General features: G+C 35.0%; 1 protein-coding gene and 1 pseudogene across 15 annotated transcripts in view; one reads left to right on the top strand and one right to left on the bottom strand.

Annotated features, from left to right (window-relative positions):
- NOL4 (nucleolar protein 4) overlaps positions 1-23,473 on the top strand; it is a 412,809-nt gene that overhangs the window by 230,697 nt on the left and 158,639 nt on the right. The gene's annotated exons all lie outside the window — the stretch shown is intronic.
- Positions 12,512-12,940, bottom strand: LOC113913211 (annotated as a pseudogene).

Raw genomic sequence — 23,473 nt, 5'->3', positions numbered from 1 at the left:
GAGCACACGTTGTCAGGTGTTCACACTCTCTTGAATTTTAACCCCTTTATCGCTTCTCGGCCTTTTGGCTAAGATCAAGTGTTGAATTTTAACCCCTTGGGATTCTATGATTTAATTTGGATATCATGCCAGATCAGGAGTGTTCTGGGGACTTTCAGATTTTGATCCAATGATGGTAACAAATCTCTCCTTATTTTCTTTTATAAAGACAGAGACAGACTGACATATTCAACAAAAGTTTTGCCAGAGATGAATGGAAAACAAAGAAATAGTAATGGGAAAAAAGGACTAGTATAAAAACTAATATCTTCAATATCTTCAATGTCTTTACCCCGTGGTAGCTATAGTATAAATATCTATCGGGCAAGTATGTATAACATCTTGTTCATAGTTGAAACCTAAGTATCCAACACAGTGTTGAGATCAAGGTAAAATATATTCTTTAAACAAATTCTGGAATTGAATTAATCTACAGTAATTACCAAAGAGCTGGTTGTATTTTATAGGCACTTTTGCCTGGTTTCTTGCTCTTTCAGCAATTGGCCAACTATTGAGCAGGTTGGCTGTAGGGGCCATATCATATTTTTAAAATTGTATTACTTGGGTGCCTGGGTGGCTCAGTTGGTTAAGCGACTGCCTTCAGCTCAGGTCATGATCCTGGAGTCCCGGGATCGAGTCCCACATCGGGCTCCCTGCTCGGCGGGGAGTCTGCTTCTCCCTCTGACCTTCCTCCCTCTCATGCTCTCTCTCGACCATTCTCTCTCTCTCTCTCTCTCAATAAATAAATAAAAATCTTTAAAAAATAAATAAAAATAAAATTGTATTACTCGTGGACAGTCAGATTAAATACCAAATGCCTGATCATGTTCCAAAACTATTTCTTATCTACCTGATTTACATTTCTTGGCTGAGAGATGTTCCAGTCAATATGACAATTGAATGATCTTTATCCTAGGAATGGAAAATAGATTTCAGTTTTTGTTTCAGTCACTTGGTAGTGACTGTGCTTGTTTTGGAGATACATTTTGCCCAGGTTAAAAATGATCAATTAAAACATGTTTCCTGAGCATGGGTTAGGAGAGTAGTGGCATCCAAATAAGAAAGGAAGAAATAAACTTGTCTTTGTTTACATGATGTGATCTTATATAGGAATTCTATACACTCCACCAAAAAACTGTTAGAGGTAATGAGTGAATTCAGTAAAGATGAAGACACAAATTCTTCATAGAGAAATTATTGCATTTCTATACACGAACAACAGAATAACTAAAAATAAAAAAAATCACATGTACAATAGCATCAAAAACAATAAGATGTTTACAAATATATTTAACTATGGAGATAAAATATCTATACACTGAAAACTGTAAGACATTGATGAAAGAAATTGAAGAACACACGAAATAAATGGAAATATATATGGTGTTCACAGAAGAGAAAAATAAATATTGTTAAAGTGACCAAACTACCTAAAGCCATGTATAGATTCAATGCAATCCCTATCAAAATTCCAATGTCATTTTTCACAGAAATGGGAAAAATTATCTTAAAATGTGTATGGAATACAAAAGAATGAATAACTGAAACAATCCTGAGAAAGAACAAAGCTGGAAGCATCACACTTCCTTATTTCAAACTATACTACAAGTTTATATTAATCAAAACAGTATGGTACTGGAGTAAAAATAGAACTAGATCAATGGAAAGGAATCAAAAGGCCAAAAATAAACTCCATATATATGGTCAACTAATATTTTACAAGAAAGCTAATAATGGTAAAATGATAGCCTATTTAATAAATGATGCTGGGAAAACTGGACAACTGCATGCAGAAGAATAAGATTAGATTCCTAATTTACACAACTTACAAAAAGTAACTACAAATGATGAAAGCCTTAAACATAAAATCTGAAACTATAAAACTCCTAAATGAAAATATAGGGGAAAAGCTATTTGACATTGATCTTGGCAACAATTTTTTGGATATGACACAAAAAGCACAAGTAACAAAAGCAAAAATAAATCTAAAATATTTCTTTTTTTAATTTAATTTAATTTTATTATGTTAGTCACTATACATTACATCATTAGTTTTTGATGTAGTGTTCCATGATTCATTGTTTGCATATAACACCCAGAGCTCCGTGCAATACATGCCCTCCTTAACACCCATCACCTGGCTAACCCATCCCCCCACGCCCCTCCCCTCTATATCCTCAGTTTGTTTCTCAGAGTCCATCGTCTCTCATGGTTCATCTCTCCCTCCGATTTCCCCCCCTTCATTTTTCCCTTCCTTCTCCTAATGTCCTCCATGCTCTTCCTCATGTTCCACAAATAAGTGAAACCATATGATAACTGACTTTCTCTGCTTGACTTATTTCACTTAGCATAATCTCCTCCAGTCCCATCCATGTTGATGTAAAAGTTGGGTATTCCTCCTTTCTGATGGATGAGTAATGTTCTATTGTATATATGGACCACATCTCCTTTACCCATTGGTCTGTTGAAGGGCATCTCGGCTCTTTCCACAGTTTGGCTATTGCAGACATTGCTGCTATGAACATTGGGGTGCATATGGCCCTTTTCACTACATCCGTGTCTTTGGGGTAAATACCTAGTAGTACAATTGCTGGGTCATAGGGTAGCTTTATTTTTAATTTTTTGAGGCACCTCCACACTGTTTTCCAAAGTGGCTCTACCAACTTGCATTCCCATCAACAGTGTAAGAGGGTTCCCCTTTCTCCACAATCTCTCCAACATTTGCTGTTTCTTGCCTTGTCAATTTTTGCCATTCTAGCTGGTGTAAGGTAGTAATCTCAGTGTGGTTTTGATTTGAATTTCCCTGAGGGCTAATGATGATGAACATTTTTTCATGTGTCTGTTAACCGTTTGTATGTCTTCTTTTGAAAATTGTCTGTTCATGTCTTCTGCCCATTTTTTGACTTGATTATTTGTTTTTTGGGTGTTGAGTTTGAGAAGTTTTTTATAGATCTCGGATATCAGCCCTTTGTACTGTCATTTGCAAATATCTTCTCCCATTCTGTAGGTTGCCTCTTTTTTTGTTGTTGTTGACTGTTTCCTTTGCTGTGCAGAAGCTTTTTATCTTGATAAAGTCCCAAAAGTTCATTTTTGCTTTTGTTTCACTAGCGTTTGGAGATGTATCTTGAAAAGAAGTTGCTGTGGCCCATGTTGAAGAGGTTACTGCCTATGTTCTCCTCTAGGATTTTGTTGGATTCCTGTCTCACATTGAGGTCTTTCATCCATTTTGAGTTTATCTTTGTATATGGTGTTAAAGAATGGTTGAGTTTCATTCTTCTGTATATAGCTGTCCAATTTTCCCAACACCATCTATTGAAGAGGCTGCCTTTTTTCCATTGCATATTTTTTCCTGCTTTGTCGAAGATTATTTGACCAAAGAGAAACAGTCAATAAAATGAAAGGCAACATATAAAATAAGAGAAACTATTTGCCAATCATATATCTGAAGGGGGTTAATATCCAAAATATATAAGAAACTCATACAACTCAATAGTAAAAATCAAAACAAAAAATATGACTAATAAATGAGCAGAAAAAGAGTAGACATTTTTCCAAACAAAATATACAAATGGCCAATGGGTACATGAAAAGATGTTCAACATCACTAATCATTAGGGAAATGCAAATCAAAACTACAATGAGATATTCACACCCATCTATTAGAATAGATATTATCAAAAGGACAAGAGATAACAAGTGTTGGTAAAGATGTGGAGAAAAGGAAACCCTTGTGCACTGTTGGTAGGAATGTATATTGGTAAAACCATTATGGAAAACAGTATGGAAGTTTCTCAGAAAGTTAAAAATAGGACTATCATGTGATCCTGCAATTGCACTTCTAGGTACATATTGAAAGAAAATAAAATCAGGATCTTGAACAGATATCTGCACTCCCATGTTCATTCAGCATTATTCACAATAGCAAAGATAAGAAAAGAACCTAAGTGTCTGTCAACATATGAATGGATAAAGAAGGTGGTATGCGTGTATATAATTACATATATATAATTTAGCCATGAGAAAGAAGGAAATCCTGCCACTTGTAGCAAATGTAGGATATCACTTATGTGTGGAATCTAAAAAAGCCAAACTCATAGAAACAGAGAGTAGAATGATAATAGGGGCTGGGGTTGAGGGAAATGGAGAGATGTTGCTTAAAAAGAACAAACTTTCAGTTATAAGTTGAATAAGTTCTAGGGATCTAAGGTATAGCATGGTGATTATAGTTAACAATACTGTATTACATACTTGAAAGCTGCTGAAGAGTAGATCTTACATGTTCTCACCAAAAAAAAAAAAAAAAAAAATGAGGTGTTAACTAACTCTACTGTGGCAATCATGTTGCAGTATATAAGGGTAACAAATCATAACATTGTACATCTTAAACATATGTAATGTTATATGCCAATTATGTTAAATAACAGGAAAAAAAGAGAAACCCCATCCCCTTTAACTATGACTCTATCTCTCCATTCCTCTCAGCCCCCTTAGCAGCCACTAAACTACTTTTACAGCTCAGTTGGACTTTTCATATAAATGGAAACATGTAATATGTGGTCTTTGTGATTGATTGGCTTCTTTGATTTAGTATAATACTTTTAAGGTACATCCTTGTTCTAGCATGTATTAATACCTAATTCCTTCTTATGACCAAATAATATTCCATTGCATGGATATACAGGACTACATTTTGCCTAACAATTCATCAGTTGATGGACATTTGAGTTTTCTTCTTTTTTCTTTTTTTCTGTTATGAGTAATGCTGCTAATAAGCATATGTGTGCAAGTTTTTGTATGGACGTATGCTTTCATTTCTCTTGGCTATACACTTGGAAGTAGAATTGCTGGTTCATACAGTAACTCTATGATTAACCCTTGAAGTATTGCCAGACCATTTTCTAAGCTGTGTGTATCATTTACATTTCCAACAGCAGTATAGGAGTGTTCTGATTTCTCCACATCCTCACAAACACATATTATCTGACTTTTTGATTCTAGCCATTTAGTAGGTGGGAAATGTTATCTCTTACGTTTTTGATGTGCATTTCCCTGATAGCTCTTGGTGCCAAGCATCTTTTCTTTGGTTATTTGTTTATCTGTTTTGGAGAAATGTCTATTCAGAAACTTTGTCCTTTTAAAAAAATTGGGCTATTTGTCTTTTTATTAAAAAGTTGTGTATGTTTTTTATATGTTCTAAATACAAGTCTCATCATATATGATTGGCAAATATTTTCTTCCATTCTGTGGGTGGTCTTTTCATTTTCTTGAAAGCATCCTTTGAATCACAGATAATTTTGATGAAATCTAATTTATCTATTTTTCTCATGTTGCTCCTGTTTTTCATGTCATATCTCTGACTCCATTGCCAAATACAAGGGCATGGAAGATTTATCACTTGTTTTATTCTGAATTTTATACTTTTAGCTCTTTTCTCCAGATGTCTTTGCACCATTTGTTGAAAAGACTGTTCTTTTCTCATTGAATGGTTTAGGCACCTTTGTTGAAAGTGAGTTCACAATAACCACATGGGTTTATTTTGGATTCTGAATTCTATTCCATTTACCTCTATGTCTATCCTATGCCATTACTGCACTGTCTTGATTACCATAGCTTTGTGGCAAGTTTTGAAACTGGGAAGAATGAGTCGCCCTATTTTGTTCTTCTTTTTCAGAATTGATTTGGGTATTCTGAGTTCCATGCAGTTTTACATAAATTTTAGAATCAGCATATTAATTTCAAAAAAAAAAAGCTTGGATTCTGGTAATGATTTCCTTGAATCTGGAGATCAATATGGGAAGTATTGCCATCTTAACGATTTTAAGTCTTCTAATTTATGAACAGTATTTTTTTTTTGTATTTACATCTTCAATTTCTTTCAAAAATAGTTTGTAGATTTCAGAATATAAGGTTTGTACTTTTTTGTTAAGTGTATTCCTAAGTGTTGTAGTTTTTTAAATGCTTTTGTAAAAGGATTTTTTTTTTAAATTCATATTTGGTTTGTTCATTGCTACTCTATAGAATACTATTAATTTTTGTATATGGATCTTGTATCCTGCAACCTTGCTGAATTCACTCTTTAGTTCTAATAGAGTTTTAAGGGATTCCTTAGAAATTTCTACATACAAAAGCATTTCAATTGCAAATAGGGATAGATTTACCTCTTCCTTTCTAATTCTAGGTGCCATAATTTCTTTTTCTTATAAAATTGCTGTACCTAGAACCACCTGTACACTTTTGAATAGAAGTGACAAGAGTGTAGGTCCTTGTTTTGGTCCTTATCACTGATGAAGGCGTCCAGTCTTTCACCATTAATTGAGGTGTTAACTCTGGGTTTTTGTAGATGTCTCTTCTGAGGTTGGTGAAGTTCCCTTCCCTACTTTGTTGAATTTTTCTCATGAAAGAGTGTGGTCCTTGTCAAATGTTTTTATGGGTGTCTGTTGAGTTGATTATCTGTTTTTTGTTTCTTATTTTATTGATATGATTAATTACTTTTCAGATGTTAAGCCAACTTTGTATTTCTGAGATAAATTCCAGTAGATCGTGGTATATAATTTTACTTACATGTTCCTGGATTTGGTTTGCTAGTATTTTGTTGAGGATGTTTGGATTCATATTCATAAGATATCAGCTGTAATTTTCATTTCTTGTGTTATCTTTGCCTGGCATTCAGACCAGGGTAATACAGGCCTCATAGGAAGAATTGGGAAGTGAAGCCATATGAGCATGGGCTTTCCTTTATGGTAGTTTTGATTGCTAATTCAATATCTTTACCTTTTATAGGTCTATTCATATTGCTTATCCTTGAGTCAATTTAAGTAGTTTGTATATTTCTAGGACTTTGTCCATTTCACCTAAGTAATTTGTAGGCATATAATTATTTAGAGTATTCATTTTATCTTTTATTTCTGTAAGGTCAGTAGTGGTGACCCCTGCTGCATTTATGTCTTATCATTTGAGTATTCTCTCCTTTTTTCTTTATCAATCTAGGTAATGGGTTCTCAATTATGTTCTTTTTCAAAGAACCTCTTGGTTTCATTCATTTTGTCTATTGTTTGACTATTCTCTATTTCATCAGTCTCCACTCTAATTATTGTTATTTACTTCCTTTCCCTTGAATTACGTTTTGTCTTTTTTTCCCAGTGCCTTAAGGTGGAAAATTAGGTTATTGATTAGAGATCTTTATTCTTTTTTAAAATGTAAGTGTTTACAGCTGTAAATTTCTTTCAACACTGCTGTTTTAGCTGCGTACCATAAGTTTGGGTATGTTGTGTCTTCATTTTAATTCACCTAAAAATATTTTCTAATTTCCCTTTGATTACTTCTTTTACCAGTTGGTTATTTAGAAGCATATTGTTTAATCTCAATATATTTGTGAGTTTACCAAATTTCTTTCTTTTGTTGATTTCTAATTTCATTCCATGAAGGTCAGAGAAAATACATTTTTACTATGTCAGTCTTTCTGCATTTATGGATATTTGTTTTATGGACTAGCATATGGTCTGTTTTGGAGAATGAGCCATGTGCACTTGAGAAGAATATATATACTGCTGTTGTTTGGTGAACTGTATTCTATTGATGTCTATTATATCTAGTTGGTTTATAGGGTTGTTCAAGTCTTCTATTTCCTTGTTGATCTTCTGCTTAGTTGTTCTACCTATTTTACTGGAAGTGAGGTACTGAAATCTCCAACTATTATCCAGCTATTATTGTTGAATTGTCTTTATCTCCCTTCATTGTTTATCTTCCTTCATGTACATTGGTGCTCTGTTATTAGGCTCACATATTTTATGATTGTTATGTCTTCCTGATGGATTGACCCTTTTATCGTTATAAAATGCCTCTCATTTACACTGGTAGCATTTTTGTTTTAAAGTCTATTTTGTCTGATGTTAGTATACTCACTCCAGCTTTTTTGTGGTTGTTGTTTGCATAATATATTATTTTCCATTCTTGCAACCTCTTTCTATCTTTGGATTTAAAATGTGTGTCTTTTAACAAAAATTAAAAATTAAATGTGTCTCTTTTAAATAGCATATAGTTGTATCTTACTTTGTTTTTTGTTTTTATCCGGTCTGATAATCTCTTTTTTTTATGTTTACATTTTATTTAAACCAGTACAAGCACCGTGCTTAACAGAAGACTGTCCAAAAGAAACATGCAATATGAACTAGTAGAGACTGAAATCACAGCTTAAGAAGTTGTGCCAGTTGCTGAGTTTGTTAAATGATGACAGGGAACTGTTAAAATTCACAAGACGAAACCATTAATGTTTCAAGCCTCCTGAATGAGATTATATTGGACCATCTAGATCATGGGAACTGCCCTGGCAAGTTAGTGATCTCAAACAATATTCAAGTAATATATGTGTATGAACTATATTCCAAAAAGCAAGAAAACACAGTTTCTATCATAACCCTAACATAGTTGTTCTGAATATTACAGGAACATGGTCACTGATTTGAAATGCCAAATGGCATAACAAGAAACAAATTTCTCAAGAATAGTCAAATTGGGGCCGTTAGTGTTAAGTGTCCTAAAAAGATTTATATTCTTCTAGAAATACAAAATAAGATTTGTCCAGAAATGTTTGAGACACTTCTTCACATAAGTTGTAAAGGCTCAAATTCTACAGATTCCGGTATTATCAGTCTATTGAACAAATAGGGAAAGCGACCATACTAAGAATATTTGAATTGATAGAATACAAGTTAGTCTCTACTTCCACCAAATAGCAGCATTTAAACTCTCATGAGAATATCTATTCATCACTAGTCCACATTATGGATAAATGACATTGCTCAAGTTTTAAAGTAGTCCAAACATTTTTTTAAGTATACCTTCCTTACTATCTATATAGGTGGGGAGTAAAGACAGCCCAATTTAATTTGGCAACAAATTCCTCTAACTGGAAATTTTTAGTTCAAGTGTCATACCAGGATACAGTTTATGACTACATTTGACTCCTGAAAATAGATAAAAGGGGAGAGAAAAGTGCAGACAGACATTTTGCTACAAAGGTTATTTAGTAACAGTAATAAAAAATTTAGCAACACCCTCTTAAACAGGAGTATGTTTAACTGCACTAGCCATTTAGTAAACTTTTTAGAAATAGGCAATTTGAACATTTATTTTAGAAGTCAATTAAACAAAAAACGGTCTAACAACCTTTCTCTTAACATGGTTGCTTCAATATCAGAACAAAGCGAAGACTATTCAAAACTCTGACATTTTGGAATTTCAGCATAGTAACCTGAGAACAGTTTTCTTCATATGTCATTTATGTTGCCACAGAAACCATATTAAAAGCATGCTGGAATTACTAGTTGGCTCTATTGTGACAACATTGGATTCTGTGCAGAACTTATGCAAGGTCAACAATTTCAAAGCTAAGGCTGACTTAGAAGACCATGAAGGAGGTTCCCAGGAAAAAAGCTGATGCCAAAAGGGAAAGATTAAGATATGAATAGGAATGGCTGCACCAGAAAGCTGTGGAATGTAAAAACTGGAATTATCCAATCTGGAGTTACTATTTGAGAGGAGGCAGAAAAAGAGAGCAAATTGAATATATACTTAAAAAGAACAATGCAAAATTTGATTACATGGGAGGGAAATTTATATAAAACTCTGAGAACACTCTAGAGCATAGGATTTTTAAGTCTCCCTATAGGACTGAGGGAGTCAAAACATGTTCTACTGATTCCCCAATCATAAACTATTGTCTTGCAAAATACATGCTATTGATAAGGAGTCAAACAAGCTCAAAAAACATGATTTCTCACAGCTCTTTGTCCCTGTTAGAGAACAGGGGAACTAAGTTCTGTTTATGGAAGTCAGTATCATCTGACAATATGGAGGACTTTCAAATTTAAAAACAAAACAAAACAACTAAAACATGCAAGATAAAATAAGGAACCTCATAAAAAAAATACCTTCTTGCAGCACTAGTTTCCCTTATTGCTGCAAACATGGTGAAATGAAATCTCATTTCCTTCATTTAAAAACATTAAAAACACTCTCCGTTCACTTGGGTTATATCTACATTTCCACAGAATTATAAGCATTATTCTCCAATATCAAAATAGCTGTTTAAAGAATTCGTAAACTTCCTGGGTTTGAAGTTCTCTCTGGAAATTGGAATAAAAAGTCCTTCCCATTCATTAACCAAAACAAATGCCCACTCTAGCACTTCCTCATTTCCAACTAACTTCCTATTGCTTCCTGTTTTTTAGACCAGTGAAGCCAAACAGTGTTGGCCACAGGAGATTCAATATTGTGAAAATTCCAACTATCTTTACCTCTTTATTAGTGTTGGCACAGAAAGCTCAAAAAAATGCAAAGAATATATAAATGAAAAATATGCCAACATAAAATAATGTCTTTCTAGTTTTGAAATGACTAAGATATTCTTTTTTTTATTATGTTAGTCACCATACATTACATCATTAGTTTTTTTTAATAATTTTTTATTGTTATGTTAATCACCATACATTACATCATTAGTTTTTGATGTAGTGTTCCATGATTCATTGTTTGCATATAACACCCAGTGCTCTATTCAGTACATGCCCTCTTTAATACCCATCACCAGGCTAACCCATCCTCCCACCCCTCTCCCCTCTAGAACCCTCAGTTTGTTTCTCAGAGTCCATAGTCTCTCATGGTTCATCTCCCCCTCCGAATTCCCCCCTTCATTTTTCCCTTCCTACTATCTTCTTTCTTTTTTTTATTTTAACATATAATGTATTATTTGTTTCAGAGGTACAGGTCTGTGATTCAACAGTCTTACACAATTCACAGCGCTCACCATAGCACATACCCTCCCCAATGTCTATCACCCAGCCACCCCATCCCTCCCACCCCCCACCACTCCAGCAACCCTCAGTTTGTTTCCTGAGATTAGGAATTCCTTATATCAGTGAGATCATATGAGACGTGTCTTTCTCTGATTGACTTATTTCGCCCAGCATAATACCCTCCAGTTCCAACCACATTGTTGCAAATGGCAAGATTTCATTCCTTTTGATGGCTGCATATTATTCCATTGTATATATATACCACATCTTCATCCATTCATCTGTCGATGGACATCTTAGCTGTTTCCATAGTTTGGCTATTGTAGACATTGCTTCTATAAACATCAGGGTGCACGTACCCCGTTGGATCACTACATTTGTATCTTTGACTAAGATAGTCTTAATATAAGAATTTGCTCACCAAATTTGGTTAGTCTTTACAGTCTCAAGACCTTTTGTCAAAGTAATGGTAAACAATTACTTATATGTTGTTCTTAAAGTACACTATATATTAGAATCCTTGCTTTATGATGGATGTCCAGTTCGGAATATCTTCTGACATTTAGGATATAAGATGCAATTTCTTTTAATATGTTAATGTTATTAACTCTGGCCAAGGTTTTACGATAAGTAATTTTTCTTATGGCACAAAGGTAATCATAAATACACCCCAAATTATAATTTTCAACTGCCATATATTCACCAATGCAAGCAGATAGTTGGAATTTTTGAAGTTGATTTTATTACAAATTTCAGATACACACATTAGAAAATTGTTTTACTTGGACCCTTTACAAATGTATTAATTTCACCAAATCTGGAATACTGGCAGTGTAAAAGTCTTAAACTAACTTTAAAGCTAACAAATCAAAGGCACAGTATTAACACATTTAAAATAACTTGTATTCACAGGACAACATCAAGAGGTGCTTTATAAATAAAGTGTTATTAACCTAGATCCAAAACTATCTAGCTATGACACAACCAGGAATGAAGCCCTTGATTAGTTCCAACCTATCAATTTCTAAGACTAAGATGTTATTTCTTGTAAGAAGAAAACATAATAGTCATAACTACTATAAAATCTAACTCCCAGAACTTAAGAATGAATGACTTATGAACAAAGTTTCTGGACTTGATTAAAAAGATATAGGAAACCAAAGAAGATACGGAATTGGTGACAAGTGTACTTGTAATGCAACTTACACTACAGTAAATTATTTTTCATGGCTCTAAATTAGGTCATTCAAGTCTTTTACCCCAAATAAATTTTAAAGATTTGACAAGTGATAATATGCTATTTTCATATATAAACTGCTAATATCCAGTATTTGTCAAAAGGAGGCAACTGTTGTCTATCACAATCTAATACCCACTTTCCTATGGTGTCTGTAAATAGTAACAAGTTCTGAACTGTAAGTTATAGAAATCAGTCACAAGAGTACAAAAGTCCCTGGAGAGAAGTAGTCCACCTAACAATTACAAATATAAGGAAACACTTCACAAAGTTTCATTACTATGAAGATGATTTTCCCTTTGTTCAAACTTCGAACAAATGAAGACTTTTTCTTTACTGCAGGAAACCAACTGTAGGTAGCTATATTTTTAGGCATAAGTATTTATGTCTGGTTCCAGTATGGTCAGGTTAATACATAAATACTTTAGAAACACAGTTCACATTAGTGGAAAAATCCAAGTTTCTCATGTAACCACTCTTCAGTTAGGTCTTCGGTATTTCTTATTTCAAATACCTTGGTTAGTTCAGCTGTTTGGACTAGCTTATTCTTACTCCCAGCATACATCATCTGTTGTTCAGGCTTACATGCAACAGGACTGGAGAAAATAAAGCACAGAGGATATGAAACTTTTCCATCCTCATGTTGGTATTTATAACTATACACAATGAAGTGAGGTTGTCATTCAGGCAGTTCATCTTTAAGTTCATCCAGTGAAATGCCCTCAAACCCTTTATCCAGTACCACCAGGTGTTTATCCTTATCAATTTTCATTATAATGGCAGCATTGTTCATTTCTTTGCGAAAACGAAAGTTTCTCACCTTTTCCACTAAATCTTCAGCGACATCACAAACTACCAAAGACTCACCCATTTTCTTTCCAGCCATCAGCAGCTCCTCACCTTCCCTCGGGCTCCTTTGAGCAATCTCTGTCTTTTAATTGGATTATTTAATACATTCACATTTAATGTTGTTATTGATATTGTTGGATCTATATCTGCCATTTTGCCTTTTGTTTTCTACATGTCTCATGTCTTTTTTGTTCTATTTCTCCTTTACTCTTTTCTTTTGCTTTGAATAAATATTTTTAATGTAGCATTTTAACTTCTTTAATGGTTTTTTTTTTCTTTTTTGAATTATTTCCTTAGTGGTTGTTCAGGTCCTATCATGTATCTTAATTTCCAGTGAGAAACAGAAATAGTACTTCTATATAGCTCTTTTCCTTTTTTTTTTGTAATATTATTGTTACATTATATCCATAAATATTACAATACATTGTTATAATTATTACCTTACATAATCTTATCACTTTTAAAGAATATGAGCAAGGAAAAGAAAACCAGTATATATACTTTTTTCTATATTTACCTCATTTATCATTTCTGGCTCTCTTCCTTTGTTCCTCTGGGCTCAAGTCTGATGTCAAGTCTGGTGTCATTTTCCTTAACCTAGTAGAGCTTTGCTCCCATCCATCTCCTTTGTGCTATTACAGGTATTCCCTCCTTTTTGAAAGTTTGCCTTGTACCATTCCTTTTCATGAAAGGCCTATATTAGTACCTCTTTCACTAACTGAAAGAAACCTAAAGAGAATTTTCTCTTTTGTGTAAAAAGGTAAAAAGTGGAAATAGCATTCCGCATTTGTTTATAGCAAGCTGTGATAGAGGCAGCACACACCCTGAGTAGCAAGAGTGCACTACCAAGCTCCTTTCCTGGGAACTACACTCAGCATCTCAGCATCATGCCATCATAGCTTTGAACTCTGGGAACATGTGTGCTTTACCTTGATTTTTTATTCATTCTGAAATAAATTATTTTTAATTCCTATGAGCTCTCATCATATCTTTTAGGTTAAGTGTATATATGACCAAGATACAGTACAGATAGGATAGGAGAGCTAGGTCAAACTGAACTTCACAGAAAGTCAACATTTCTCCTCATTACCTCTGTAGGTCACATTCTGTAGAGAAAGAGCATTGCTTTTATCAGCAATATTTTGTAGGGCTAATCATTTATGAAAAAAAGAAAACAAGAAAACTAAACAAATATGAGGTTAAGTGGAATTATTAAACTGTGAAATGAATTTTTAGGGCAATATTCTCAATTTATCATATATCATCCCAAATTTTGAACTTCAAAAGAAAAATAGACATGGGGTTAAATATTAAAAAGATATTTTATTCAATTATAAATAAGAACTTAAAATTATGCAAATGCTAAGTACAATTTCAAGTTAAGTAGTTCCAAATGAAGGGGAAATAGATTTTCATAGTGAAGAAACTATTCTCATGTCGATTTTAGAGGTTTTTCATTAACATTCTCCTGTTAACATTTCTAGAAGATTTATGCATGCACTGATGGGAGAATTAACCTCTGAATCTGTAATGTCAAGTGTTTTCCATAAAAAGCTTAGCGATATCTGCTTGAAGAATTTGGCTGTTTACAATTCGAGATGACACTACTAATTCTACAGAAATGATCTTATTAATTGTACTTGCAGATATATTAAGTGGCAAAAACCTAGGATTTAATTTAGTCTCAATTTATGTTTCCATAGATACCTGTCCATTTATGGTATAGAATTCAGTTTAGCTGGAGCAGCACTGTCCAGTAGAAATTTCTGTGATGACAGCAATGATCTGCACAGTCCAGTATGGTAACCATTGGCCACATGTGGCTACTGAGCATGGGAAATATGGCTAGTATGACTAAAGAACTGGATTTTTTAATTTTAGTTAATTTAAAATTAAGTAGACTCATGTGGCTAGAAGCTATTGTATTGAAGACCACAGAGCTAAAATCATTAATGGTAATTCTGCTGTTTTGATTCACTTGTCCTGTCCCTATTTACCTTGCTCTCTCCCCGACACACAGGCTAACATTGACTGCCACCCACAATTGTAAAAAAAAGAAATGCTATGTTATTATTTCAATTTAAAAATAATAAGATGTATTCTAGAGAAGCCAAGTACACAAAATCATTTAATGGTTGGAAAACAGTGGTTATTAAAGAATAGAGATAAGTGCACTAGATTATTTGTTATTTTCACCATTATCTTTTTTTTTCATTACCTTTTTAAAACAAACTGAAATTTGAAATTAAAATATGCGTTAACTTATAAATAAAGTTTTCCTCAGGGGTTTTAACATGAAAGTTCCAAGAAAATGGAGCAATATAAAATAGTAGGATCACACAGTATATCTAAATAAACAGGTGAAAAAGTTTTGTTCATATGAAAATTGCCAGAATTCGTTGTTAAATAATCATTCTCTTTCACACTGTAGTAGGTCATGGAGACTCAAAGATGAAACGGATTTTCCTCAAAAAAGGCACTTCTTGTAGAGGGGAGGCAGACAAGTAGAGATTATTAAGAGAAAATGGATTAATGCTTGTGATGTGAAATACACACAAAAAGACGCCTAACCCATTTGAAAAGGGCGGTGGGGATCAGTTAAGACTTCCTTGTGGAGAATCTTGACAGATGAATAGGAGTTCACCAGTTGACAAAGCTGAGGGAGTAGTGTGTATGAAGAAGAGAAAAGTAAGAGGACATGATAGGAACAGGATGATGCAACGATGCCAGTACAGCGGGACCGCAGGCTTCTTAGACCAAGGTGGGGGAAGGTGAGTACAGAGGCAAAAAAAAGAGGCTTGACAGGGGGGAGGGTTCATCATTGTAGGGCCGTTGGACTTTAACCCGAAGGTAGCGAGTAACTGAAGGATTCAAAACAGGGGTATCTCTTTTATATTGTGACATTTAGTCATAGCCTTGCAGATGTATGGAAAGTGGATTGAAGTTGAGCAAAACTAGGGAGAGCAGTGAGATCAGTGAAAAGATCGAGAAGTCAATGAGAAACCCTGAACAAGGATAAGAGGAAGATGGATGCAGGGGAAATAAGTTCTCTTTGTAGATAGGGAGGCAGGATGTTGAGGGATTTTAACTGTGGAGGATGGGGGGAATGAAAGTAGGTGATAGGCTTGAGAACACAAAGAGGCAGGGAAGTTTTGACTCTAATGATAATTTGGAACAGCTATGGAGCCCTCGGTGGGGTTGGCAACCACCACTTTGAGAGGACACCATCTCTCACAGTTGTGTAGCTTTCCTAGATTGTGAGGCAGGCTAAGTAGTGGTATAAGGTGGGTGTTTTCTCTTTTGAATTCGGCTAAAGATCAAGGGATAAGTTAGTTGTGGGCATTGGTAAAGGGGTACTTAAGAGTTATGATAATCTGTTTAGGTCGAATGAAAGGTATTGAAAACGGGCAGGGATTGGTAAGTTAAAGAATTGGAAGACTTCATGAGGACAGCTAAAAGACAGTGGGTGGGAGATAGTGACAAAGTTGTGAAGATAATACGTTATAAGCAGAGAATTGAAAATTGAGGTTTTGTATTGCAAAAGAAGAATCATTTCTTGCTATAACGAGGTCTAGGACGTGATCTTATTTGTACATGCCTGAAATGGCCTGTCATTTGAAATGAAATGAATGTCATTTGAATTGAGAAGTACACAGTGTTCTGAGGCTGGGATGATGAATACATCATTTTTAAGGACATTGAAGTCATTCAGGAAAATGGTGTCATTTGGCGTAGAAAGGGAGACTGTGGGCCAGGTGATAAATAAGTCTTGAAATATAGGGAACTGAACTGCAGGTAAAATAATAAATAAGGAGAGATCAGGGCCTATAAAACTGGACGAGACAGACTTCAAAGAAAGTTGTTTTCACATAATAGTGGAAAACTAAATGTTAGGAAGGGGCAATGTGGATCTAGTCTCCCTAGGTGATGGTCAGTCATATGCAGCCACCAGAGGAGACACAGAAGAGGCTCAAAAGAGCAAAGTGTGTTATACTCACAAGTCCTAGGAACTGGAGACATGGCTCACCAGGCAGGGCCACATGAGAAAGCACCAGTGTTGGTCTGGAGGAAGAAGGGGCAACGGCGAGGGGCCTACTCCATGGCCTTAACTGGAGTTTCTGTAAGAAAAGCAAGGCAGGGCAGAGTAGACAATTTAGGTTGGTTAATTTGAATAATTTCAGCAGACCTAGTAGTCCTTAGTTGCCTGGTACCTGGCTCTGAGATGACTAAGGCAGAATAATATCACCTCCTGGAGTATATGAGCCACATAGAAGGGATTTAGCTCTGGGTTATCTAGTTTTCTGATCAAAGGCATGATTCAGGCTAAGCTCTGTGCCGTCACTAAGAATTGACTAGCCTGGGGAGGATCAGTTTCTTCCCTACTCAGACAATAAGGCAATGGTCTCAGCAAGGGCTATATTTAACATGTGGCAGAGAAAGGAAGGACGCATGTTCTCTTCTGCAAAGGTTAAAGTGACAGGGTGTGCTTGCCATGAAATGGGCAGTTTCAGAGATGGGGGAGCATAAACTATGTGAAAGGTGTATAGCATGGTAGGATGTTCAAGAGAATGGATGAAATATTTATATTTTGTGGAGTGACCAAGAGTGATTAGAAGTATGAAAAATTAGTTGGCTTTTATTTTCCAACAGGAATTATTTTATAAAGTTGTTTTGATGTTAGTAAACTGATAGCTTCAACGTCCCATTACTATTATAATACCTTATTTGATTTTTTTCATGATTCTTATCAACGTCTGAAATTACCCCTGGTTAACTGTCTCCTGATTATATTCCTCCCCTAATAGAAGATCCCTTCCCTAGAAGAGTAGGTAGGATCTTGTGTTTTATCTTGTTGCTACATCTCTAGTCCTCAGAACAATGCTTGGTATATAATAAGTGCTCAATAAATATTTGTTAAACAAAATAATTAACTCAGTTACATCCTGCTATGTTATTATAAGTGGGAGAAAAAAAAGCCTAAAAAGATTCTACCTGACTTTTTAGCCATTGTTCGTGACATATCATACATCATAATTATGCCACAGCTATAGTGGGGTGTCAATATAGAAGTAACCCTAACATAGTTATTTTTATTTTGTCAAACACTTGTATAGTGCTTCTGTAGATCAGAAATTGTTCAAATTACTTTTACTAATATTAATTCATTAATTATTAATAATGAATTGTTATACTGCCTTAATGGTTTCCTAAGGGATTTGCTTTGGGTTTTATAAACATTTGACTTTAACCACTGAAATATGCTGAGCATAAGAATATCATCTACCATCTGTGTCTGTACAGAAAGTAAACATTATAATAAGGTTAAGTGAATATCCTTAGCAGCTCTTTGCTGGGCTAGGCACTATTCATGAAAACACATTCTTTTTGTCTGATGCCATACAATAACCATTTAAAGTCCTATTAATAGATCCTGTATTAAAAGTTATTTATCTATTGATTCAGCATCTAGCAGACTGTCTTCATTTTGTTGCTTAAAGATATTGTGTGTTACAGATTTCTATTATGTCTCCTACCCAGCTGGCTCATAATTATTAACAGATGCTAACATTCATCTCACTAAGATGCAGTGTTGAATTGCAGCAAATCCCTTTACACTAATCAGTCTGTATTTTAGGCTTTGATTCAGGATGACTTTTGCCATTGATTTTATACATCTATTTCAAATAATTCTGATGGAGTTTTCAAATTATGCTTGGTGCCATTGTCCACAGAAAGAGAAGATGGTATAGACAGGGCTTTTCAAAGTACTTTTCATTCTTTAGCCTTTGACAGAATTCTAATAAATAAAAGGTATGTACCACTGGTATAGGTGTCTTCTTTCCTTTTCCCATAAGATGCATGTGTAGCTACCTTAGTTGGAAATAGGTATATAAATCTGAATAATCAATCTTTTCACTCTTCAGCTGCGTCAAAAGCTGTATCATCTATACTGGTGGTTTCTCATGGCCCCAGATCTGTAGTTATCTTTGGGTGGATGCTTCTTGTATTTCAGTAGTCCATGATGAATGTGATGCCCACAATCACAATGACCATGAAAGAGGGCTTCCTCCTACCAGTTCCCAGTAGCTCCTATTTTGACTTATCATAAGTGAACAGGGCTTCCCTGCAGGGGCCATTTCCTGGGATGAGTTATCTTTCCCTAAAGAAATGATCAAGAATCAAGTACATTCTTATGCTTAAGCATTTCACACTTCTGGCATCCTCTGAAACTCTTCACCTCTATCTAGTTTCTTGGGCGCTTCAAAAGAGGAGAGAATTCCAAAGGAGGAGAGGAGACAGGTCTAGTGATAGCCTGTGTAGGATAGGGAAGGTGGGAAGAGAAATATTGATAGTATCCATTTTACTTCTCTGGCTAAGGTTTTATTTTCCTCAGAAACATAAAGTGCATCATAGCATGCTCCATGATCTTATTCTTCCAAGTCCACGTTATGGTCTACATGAGAATTTTATATTTCATTAACGACATTTGGGCCTTATGTTTTGATCTGGAAACCTAAGTCTTGATACTTAAGTGAGCATTGTATTGCCTGTCGTTCTCCAAGAAGGAGCAAGAAATTAAATTTTTTCTTGCTTCTTGAGTAGAGTGGGGAAATCACTGTGACTGTAACTGTACTCCGATTTACTGATAAAAGCAGAAATCTTCTGATTTTCGTATGCCTTGGGGCATTAGGGCAGCTCCAAGCCTCCCCAACTCAGCCTGTTCCTTTTTGCCCACACACTACAATACGCTTTCCTTGAAGTGGCCTCTGGTGCACAGATGGCTGGATGGAGATCACTAGCGTGCGACCTCAAAACTTGCTATAATCATCTGTTAGTTCAGGGGTTTTATTGTTCGTTCTTTCAGACTTTTACATAGATGATCATGTAATTGGCGAACAATGACAGTGTAATTCTATCAGTTTTTGCATCATGTAGATCAATTATTCAGTGCATACATGTTAAGAATTGTTATATCTTCTGGGGGAATTAACCTCTTATCATTATGTAATATCCTTCTTTGTACTTGATTACTCTCCTTACTTTGAAGTTTGCTTTATCTAAAAATAATATAGCTACTTTCTTTTGATCACTGCTATTTTTTTCTCCATCCATTTACTTTTATTTTCTGTGTCTTTACATTTACTTATTTATTTATTATTTATTTATTTTTTATTTTTATTTTTTTAAAGATTTTATTTATTTATTTGACAGAGAGAGACACAGCGAGAGCGGGAACACAAGCAGGGGGAGTGGGAGAGGGAGAAGCAGGCTTCCCGCCCAGCAGGGAGCCCGATGCGGGGCGCGATCCTAGGACCCTGGGATCATGACCTGAGCCGAAGGCAGACGCTTAACGACTGAGCCACCCAGGCGCCCGTGTCTTTACATTTAAAGTGGGTTTCTGGTAATAAGACATTAGTTGGGTTATATATTTTTTTATCTACTTTGACAGTCTGTGTCTTTTAATCAGTATATTTAGACCCCATTCAATAAGATTATTGATATAGTTGGGTTAGTATCTACCATGCTTTATTGCTATATTCTATTACTGTCCTTTGTTTCTGTTTTCTGTTTTCCATTCTTTTCTGCCTTTTGTGGTTTTAACTGAGCACTCTATATGATTCTGTTTTCTCTTTTAGCATATCAATTATACTTTTATAAGACTTTTCAGTACTTGCCCTAGAGTTGGCAATATACATTACAACTAATTCAAGTCCACTTTTAAATAACACTATCCCACTTCACAAGTAGTGTGAGAACCTTATCATAACCAAATATCCTAATTCCTTCCTCCCATCCCTTGTATTATTGCTGTCATTTATTACTTATATAGACACATACATAAGCATATATATATATATATATATATATATATATATTTAATTCCAGAATCCCTGTCGTGTCTGATTCTGGTGCTGCTCTGTATCTTCAAATTGTATTTTTGGCTTTTTGGTATGAGTTATAATTTTTTCTGAATAGCCAGATTCAGTGTACTTGGTGAAAGGAACTGCTTTAAATAGGCCTGTAATGATGTTTTGGGAGGTGTAGGGGGAGGGGCACGTTCTATAGTCCTATAATTAGGTGTCGGTCTTTTAGTGATCCTGTACCTTGGACTGTGAACTTCACAAGTGTTTTTCAGTTTTTTCCTCCCCGCTTAGGTGAGACAGGGGGACGGATTGGTTTAAGTGTGCTAGGGTTGGATATTTCCCTTCCCCATGTCAGTTAGTCTGTGATAAAACTCCAGCAGGCTGGGGTCTGGTTAATTAATTTCTCCTGAAGGCAGGCCTATTTAAGAACAGAGCGCTCTGGCTTGTTTCAAAATGGTTCCTTTTCTTCTCTCTCTGCCAGAAGTAGGAGAGGATTTTTCTCCAATATTTATCGTGGGAATCTTGGGCAAACTTTTGGACATAATGCTCACAGTATTGTTGCATTCCATCCTATAACTGACTCCCCCTAGAGTTGTTAATTCTGAGAGTCAACACTGAGTCTCCAGCAATTCGTCAATTACACTTCAGGTTTTCCTACCCTAGCACCGGTTCCTGCAGTGGTTTCTGCTTGTGGGCGTCTGCTCAGGTAAGCTGTGAGTCCCAGTCTTCACCTCTCTGCCTCTCTAATCTCTGGTGTAGCATTTGTTCTGTTCTGTGTCTTTCTCTCTCTTATGAACTCAGAATAGTGATATATGTAGCAAGTATATGAACTTATAAATAATGAGTCCACTATAATGATTTTCTAAAACATGAAATTTATTTACTTCCCCTCAAAATATCAGATAATCTCTCATGTTTTTTATTTTCCCTAGTCAAAAACCATAAAACTGTTTATGGTTTAACTATTTACTTCTTTAAGACCTATAGTAGATTGAATGCTAATACTATACTAAAATCCTTTAAGTGGGTCAGAATATCCATATCACATTATCTATAATACAACCAAGCCTGGAGAATAATTTGAAGATTTATACTAGGTTTTTATGAGTTAAGGATTGACTCTCCTGCAAAACTTTAAGTAACAACCAACAATTTGTAGATACTATAATCCTTATTAAACTCAACGTAATGATCAATATCCTTTTGTGGTTCAACAAAGTATTCCACATCTGCCTAAAAAAAAAAAAGCCTAGCTTTTAATTTCTAGATAAAAATGGTCAGTATTCGTATATAGTTCATGAGTCATTAAATACTCTGTAAACCAGAAACTTTGGGGGGAAAATATTAACTATTTCAGAGCAATGAGCTGTATTTTAGTCACCAACTACCCTAGGACAAAAACTATACCAAGAGTTTCCTTTTAAACTTCTTATAAGGGTGCCTAGGTGGCTCAGTTAAGTGTCTGCCTTCAGCTCAGGTCATGATCCCGGGGTCCTGGGATCGAGCCCAGCATTGGGCTCCCTGCTCAGCGGGAAGCCTGTTTCTCCCTCTCCTACCCCCCCCGCTTGTGTTCCCTCTCTTGCTGTGTCTCTCTCTGTCAAATCAATAAATAAAAATCTTTAAATTTCTCTTACAACAGGAAGAGTCAAACAGGAGAAATTTGGCCCCTTTATTTTAACCTATAAGGAACACATCTATGTAATGAAAATAATAAATACCGTTCATAGTTAATTCTGTGTTTCAAACAATTTTCCTTTTAAAAAATAGTTGTTTTTAGGGGTGCCTGGGTGGCTCAGTTGGTTGGGTGTTGGACTCTTGATTTCTGCTCAGGTCTTGAGATCGAGCCCGGTATGGGGCCCTGTGCTGGGCGTGGAATCTGCTTGGGACTCCCTCTCCCTCTCTCTCTCTTCCCCTTTCCCCTCCCCCTCCCCTGCTGGCTAGTGCATTTTTTTCTCTCTAAAAAAAGTAGTTGTTTTCATAAAAAATTAAGTGCATGACTTAGTTCTTTATTTACAGGATATTGTTTGCACTACCCTGTTTCATGTAAATTGACACTATTACATTATACATTGGTTTAGAGCTCCTCCTGGTTGTGTTATTTGGTCTTATCCCAAAGTTATTGGAAGAACATTAATAGACTTTAAATCAGTATATCAAATAGCTGCAATTACTGTTATTAACAAATATCTCTTCTAAACTGATAGATATAAGGGAATATAGCATAGTTTATGCTATAAGTAGAAAGATGTTATATCAGGCATGCTTTTTTTAATTGGTTTCTTTTATTTGGGCTTAAGAATAAAGCAATAAATAGTGGTTGATTTGATCAAAGATTGATAACCAATTTCAGAGGTTATTTATTTACATACCTATATCTCAATTTCTTTATCTATAAAATCCAAGTGGGTATAACCTTAGGCTGTCTGCTGCATCACCCTAGACTTAAGCAGATAGTCAATCAATTAAGAGAAATTGAGGAAGCCAGAACATCATTTAAAATCTTTCTGTAGGGACAACACACACTGAAGATGGATTATGGGTAGAATTTTACCTAAAATCTATTGAATGTACAGCCTTTACTGCAAAACTAAAACGGTTGATTGCATTTTATTTTACTCAATACTGTGTTATTTAGTGTGTTTTTCTATAATAAATAGGAAGACTAAGAGATGAGGGTTTTAAAATATTGG

Source organism: Zalophus californianus, chromosome 14, assembly GCF_009762305.2.
Source record: "Zalophus californianus isolate mZalCal1 chromosome 14, mZalCal1.pri.v2, whole genome shotgun sequence".
NCBI classification, from domain to species: Eukaryota; Metazoa; Chordata; class Mammalia; order Carnivora; family Otariidae; genus Zalophus; species Zalophus californianus.
The sequence above is the reverse complement of the archived record's forward strand: the minus strand, read 5'-3'. Positions and strand labels throughout refer to the sequence as shown.